Source organism: Nicotiana tabacum, unplaced genomic scaffold (genome assembly GCF_000715075.1).
Source record: "Nicotiana tabacum cultivar K326 unplaced genomic scaffold, ASM71507v2 Un00337, whole genome shotgun sequence".
Classification (NCBI taxonomy): Eukaryota; Viridiplantae; Streptophyta; class Magnoliopsida; order Solanales; family Solanaceae; genus Nicotiana; species Nicotiana tabacum.
In genome coordinates, this window is record NW_027438574.1 from 1 (window position 1) to 6501 (window position 6501).

The 6501-nt window shown below is 42.1% G+C and overlaps 1 non-coding gene across 1 annotated transcript; it reads right to left on the bottom strand.

The window, feature by feature from the left end:
* Window positions 1-5839: 5839 nt before the first annotated feature.
* On the bottom strand, window positions 5840-5926 carry TRNAS-UGA (transfer RNA serine (anticodon UGA)). The gene has a single exon. It is a non-coding gene; the product is annotated as a tRNA-Ser (tRNA).
* Between the last annotated feature and the right edge of the window lie 575 nt (window positions 5927-6501).

The window sequence follows — 6501 nt, forward strand, 5'->3', positions numbered from 1 at the left end:
AGAAAACAATGTTACTACTCCTCCAGGGGAAGATGCGATCAAGACCAATTAGTGGAAGACATACTGACCTGACGAGGTAAGAGAGGACTAGTTGTCCCTTATGTTCCTCTTGTTAACAGCGATGATCTTTCCCTTGAATTGGGAAATGTTAATATGCCTCAAGATGAAGAGAGTGAAGCTAACCCTGAAACTTCTGATCTTGATTTTACGATTGCAGTCAGGAAAGGGGAAAAATAGCCTGTACCTAACTCCCTTTGAACTACTATATATCCTATCCAAAATTGCCATCCTCCTGCAAGGCCTTTATATCCACTTCTAATTCGGTATTCATACCAAAGACTACAAGGGAAGCCTTGTGTGCCCCTCACTGGAAGAGGGCGATGATGGAGGAGATGAGTGCACTTGAGAAGAATGAGACATGGGAGATTGTTGATTTACCTCCTGGAAAGAAGACTGTGGGATCTAAATGTAAAAGGGTATACACATTGAAATTTCAGCCAAGTGGGGAGATTGAGAGATATAAAGCAAGGTTAGTGGCAAGAGGATTCACACAAACCAAAGGAATAGACTATGGCGAGACCCTTTCAACAGAGGCAAAGGTCATTTCTATTAGAATCTTACTTTCCTTGGCTACACAGAGATCATGGCCATTGTATCAGTTAGATGTGAAAAATGCCTTCTTGCATGGGGACTCGCACGAGGAGGTGTATATAGAGATAGCACCCGGATATGGAATGAAAGGGGAGTCACATAAAGTATGCAGATTGAAGAAAGCCCTGTATGGATTGAAGCAATCCCCGAGGGCGTGGTTTGAGAAGTTCAGTAAGGCCATAGTTTAGTTTGTCTACAAAAGATGTGCTTCTGATCACACACATTTCATAATAAAGGGTGAGAAAGTGAGCCGGATCATAGTGAATATTTATAATATTGTGGTCATTGGTGATGATGTTGATGAGATTGCAAGATTGAAGGCTTACCTGAGCCGCACCTTCGACATAAACTTGGCATGCTAAGGTATTTCTTGGACACATAGGTTTTCGAGATCTATAAGAAGTAGAGCCATCTCTCAAAACAAGTATGTCCTTGATTTGAAGAAAACAGGGATGTTAGGTTGCAAGGCCGCAATTACCCCAATAGAAGAAAATCATAAGCTTGAAGAAAAGAGAAAAGAACCCGTGGATGATGCAGGCATCAGAGGCTTGTGAGAAAACTTAGATATCTTATTATCACTAGACCTGACATTACCTATGTTGTGGGGTTGGTAAGCCAGTATATGCTTGCTCCTTGTCAAGCACACCTACATGTAGTATACAGGATCTTGAGGTACCTCAAAGGTTATCTTGGCAAAGGTATGGTCTATACTAATCATGGCAATGGGAGAATTGAAATCTATAGTAATGGTGATTGGGGTGGGTAAGTAGAGGACATGAGATCAACTTCAGGATGAGAAAAGATCGCTGAGAAAGCATCTTGGCGAAGATAAAAGAGTTCGACACCTGAAAACCCCGAAACAAAGCCCGTATTCTTCCTAAACCCCCTATTCTTAGCATGACGGATATTGAATAAAGGGACGACCGAGGGGGTACTGATTTGAGGGAAGCATAAAGGAAGATGCCGAAAGGTTATGTTAAAAGAGATGGCTATGAGACTAGTGCAAACAATATGTTTAAATAGTAGATTTAGTAGTCTGCTTTCTTTCTCCGGGTATGAACTCCTCCCTTGAGGAAGGCCCCTGTTGTGGCAATTCAACCTAGAGGGTATAGTTACTATAACTAATAAGAAGCATAGTAAAGTTAATGTAGAATAATAGAATCTCTTATTAGCTTATGAAGGAAGGAAGCAAGTGTAGCTTTGAAAGCAGCAAGGAGGCATTAGGGGAAACCTAGATTCAAGGTCGGAAGAATCGGAAACAAACTCGAAAATGGAACCTTTTCTCTAGCGGCCTCTTGGCTTCTTTCTTTACAATCAGTCCAGGCCAGTAGCTGCTCCTGGCTTTCGGACAGCTAGAGCACCGGCAAATAGAGCGAAGATTCCATAAGGAGAAGAGCCAAGGCTTGTCGTAGATAAGAGTTGTATATGATAAGTTTGAGTCTTATATCTTATTCGCGAGAATTTCTTCTCTCCGGTCTTGTCTCCTTAGTAAGTGGCTGCACACACCTGTCTTACAGATAGAGTCAAGCATGAGATGGGTATTTACTTGTTCTTTTTAGCATGTGCTAGCTAAAGGGTATCTGCGGTTGAATTCGTTGTTTTGTTGGTCGGCTGAGGAAAAGGCAAATGGTATTTGCAAGAATAGATAAGGCATGATTTTCGTCTTGATAAAGTGTAGAATAAGGTTGTCTTTCCATTGAGCCGGGGAGACAATCCAAATCGTAGTCAGTGTCCATTATTTGATTGAGCACGATGTGGTCTGCTAGTCGCGTTAAACCATCCAAAGGAGTACCGTCAGCCCCCAAAAGTGCTTTCCTTCTCGCGCGAAAGAAAAAAGATGTTTAGCTTTTTTGTCTGCCTCCTTTACCTATCAAAGATTCTGTTAACATTGCAGATGGCACTCTCTTACCTCTTTCACACTGTGGGTCTATGTCTTCATCCCGGATTCTTCATGATAGATTCCATTTTCCTCCTAAAAACAACTTGTTTTCTGTCAGTCACCTTGCAGCTAACCATCTTCGTCTCATCTTTTCTTCTTCTGAGTGTCTTATCCACGATCAGCGCACGGGAAGGATCGTTGGCCGGTTAGGAAATCTTTATTATACGGATATTCTTCTCTACATTCCTTTTTTTCAACTGCTTCATTAGGATAAGGAATGGGACCCTCCGTCGCCTGAGACATACACAACAGATAGTGCAAGACTTCTTCCATTGTCTATGGTATATTCCAGCATTTCATTCAGATGGGTTGAACAATTCATGTGATTATTTACAGTTGGCAATTGTATGCTCCTGTATTAAACATAAGAATCCAAAAAAGTGTGCCTTTCTTTGGATTGATTCATTCGTTAGTGTCCACTTGTGATTTGACCTACGACTGATTTAAGGATATATCACAGACAACTACTTAAATTTAATTAAGGGGTCCTACTCGAGTGCAGTCATTCATAGGTGCAAGGTACTTTACTTACTATTATAAGTGGATGACTACAATATATAGATCTGGCTTTCTTTACTTAAACAGAAGTCCTAAGCTCTTTCTAAGTTTAATATATAGAAAGTTTGGAAAATAAGTCAAATCTCCAGATCAAGAGGTTGAGGTCTGAACTCCGGCGGAGAAAAGGTGTCAAGGGTCTTTGATTTCATGCTCCTGAAGATAGGAATCAAACGTGAGTTGTCGTGTGTTCATACTCCGCTGCAGAATGGGGTGTCCGAAAGAAAAGACCGACATATAGTTATAGTTGAAATGGCTTTGACTTTGATGATAAATAATGGAGTACCAAAGAATCTATGGGTTGAAGCATTCACTACTACAGTGTATTTAATCAACAGATTGCCATTTTCTGTTATCAACATGCAATCTCGCTTTTCTTCTCTTTATGGTCGTGATACTTTTCAGGGGGAGATCACTACCCTTTCTGAGACATCTGACTGGGTTACTTTAAATCAATCTTCAGAGCACAGTTCCGATAGTACAGTTCAAGGTGCCGATAATTCATCTTCAAAAATCATTCTATCTCTGTTTGCCGCCTCAAGCGAGCACTTTGTGGCCTTAAACAAGCACTCAACCTATACAAAGGGCTATAGCTGTCCACTATAGGAGCTTTCTTCTAACAATCCCTTATTTGGTATGTCACGAAATCATGAAGCGAACTCGTTCTGTTTAATATCTATATGGGGGAAAGAAGATCGAAAGCCATTGAGTAGTGAGACTTTCTTTTCCAGAGTAGTCATAGAAAGAGAATCGAGGGGTCTGCAGGCATGAGTGCTCAGGTACGCCGTCAGTATAAATTCCTAGTAGTTTCAGTTGTATTTGTTTTAACGAAAAAAGAATAACCGAAGTGCGGAACGGCCGTCCAACTCCCCCAAATACAAGGGAGCGGGCACTGCTCTCAGCCTGTCGTAACAACGAAAGAAAACTCCACATACCGGAAAAGAAATTGACCTTATTCCTAGAACGGAATATATACATTGGTACAAGAGGAGGCTCGAGGGAGCTCGAGCGTAATATACGCTACCATCGGAGAGACTTTAGCCACATCTTAACCCATGGTTGAAGAATGAGGCGATTAAGAAAGTCCTCCCCTGGAAAAAATATCCGAAGATCTTCTCTTTCATTTTCATTACAAATAAAGCGAAGGTGCTACTTTTAGCCCTTTCAAGAATGAAGGCCCGCGCGACACTCGGCGTTACCACTCCCAAATATGGAAATCCTAACCACAGTTTTAATGATAACGGGCGGCGAAAGCATACAAAGATAGTGAGGCTTCCATCGCTTAGATTTAGGGCGATAGGGCACACCACAGATACGATAAGAAGCACCCCTCAATCGATAGGTCAAACACAGAAAGATAGTACCAGTGACATCTCTAATCTTTGAGAAAATCGGGGTCTTTTCCACATAATAGCGTCAACCAAAGACCGGAGCATCTTAGCAGACACTGGAGAGAAATCCCTAGTAACTTTGTCGCTCAAAAATGATTTGGCAAACTCCAAAACATGACTTATAATAAATAATCTTTCAAATAGGAGACTTTTCTTTAGATATAGTTATAGTACACTGAAACTATATATTATGCTAAGTGGTTGTCACCTTCTCGTCGGCGATCACCGTCACCAAGAATGGCATAGTTGCAAAGCTTCGTCGTGCCATACACCCTTTCAGTAGCTATCCACACAAGCATATGATGTTTAAGTGTGAATAGAGGCCAAGAACTAAAAAATCCGAGGGGTTGACCCTTCGTAAACATCACAACCGATGACCTATAGCCTTTATTATAATTATAGAAACTATATGGTAATTGAAAGACTACAGAACAAAGTATGAACGTCCAGGAAGTTGCAAATGGATTTCCGAACAACCCTGCATACAGGACGCCAGGATAACAGATAAGGAATCGGTAGCAGCCTTAAGATAAAAAGAGAAAATGTTTTTCTTTCTTCTCAAGTACTGCAACGGTTGGGTCTGATTATAGGTACCATCCATTCTTAACCTTGCCAAAACCTTCATCCATCGTGTATAGGCCGTACCAAGGCCTAATATAAGGGTAAGCCAATAGCGAATAACTTTTTCTTCCCTGCCTCCTCGACCTTCATTCCCATCCTTCAGCGAAAGTGATAGCGGCTGTAGAATCCACCGGTAATGTGTGGAAGAGGGTAAGATTTCTATGTGGATAGGACGTATCAACACCTTTTGCATCTTTTCATTTTAAAGGAAATATATTTGAATAATATAGTGTTGGGTCCTGAGGACCAGGATGGCCGAAGATCAAAACCTAAATGTGCCAGGGGTTGATCATCGAAGCCTGGGCAATAACGATTAAGGAATTTGAGCGCTGATGTAGGTAAGAGCCACCTTCATAGTCAATTCATTAGGGTTGTCACCTTCTACCCGGAAAAGTATCCACCGTTTTCTTTATCTGTTAAGCCTCACAGCTATGGGACTTCCTAAAGAAAACTGCAATCGCAGTTTATCAACCACTCACAAGACCACCGAGATCTTCGACTTAGCTCCCAAAGGTAATCCACCCAGCCCTTTCCAACCCATACAAAGTGAGCGGAAGATAACGAAAGGGAGACAAGGTCCTAACTAAATAGAACACAAACTCCCATTCCATCTATCATATCAGTCGAGTCAATCTGTATCGTTCTTATCTATAGATAACGCAAGAGAGAACTTATGACCTCGTGGATGGAGAGGGATTCGAACCCCCGGTATTTCTATAAATACTTCGATTTTCAAGACCGACTCTTTCAACCGCTCAGACATCCATCCCCTTCGCGCTTTGCCCGCCCTATCCATCCGCGTGCTGGCAGGTAGGGGCTTATCTATGTGATTCTCTATGCTTTCCTGCGCCTATCGGCTGATTCTATTGTCTGCCGGTTAGCGAAACTTTTCCGGTAGTATAAATCGCTACGCTTCGCCTCTTTCTATATGATAATATGCATCTTGGTTGCTGCGCTCCATGCGGGTAATAGCAAGAGAGTGAATAATGAATGATCCTCCAAACTAAAAGAGTGATTGAGTCCGACTCAAGCGAGTGAGTGGAAGGCATGGCAAGAGAGCGAGTTCGACTCGCGAACGATCAGCAAGTGAAGGACCGATCCTTTTGCGCCAATACTGTTGCGAGACTGGTACTTGGAGGCTCATGAGCAACATGTAGACTAAGGTTGCCCATCACTCCCTCGCTCTTTTTTGAAGGCCCTTTCAATTCTCTTTCTAGTATGGTTCCTCCATAAGAACACTGAACTCCCAGCTTCGCAGAGCAGCTCTCTCCCCAGCCCACAGCATAGTGTGGAATCTGGATCCTTTCATCGAGCACCATTTCTTTTAGATAGAAAGGTGTTATG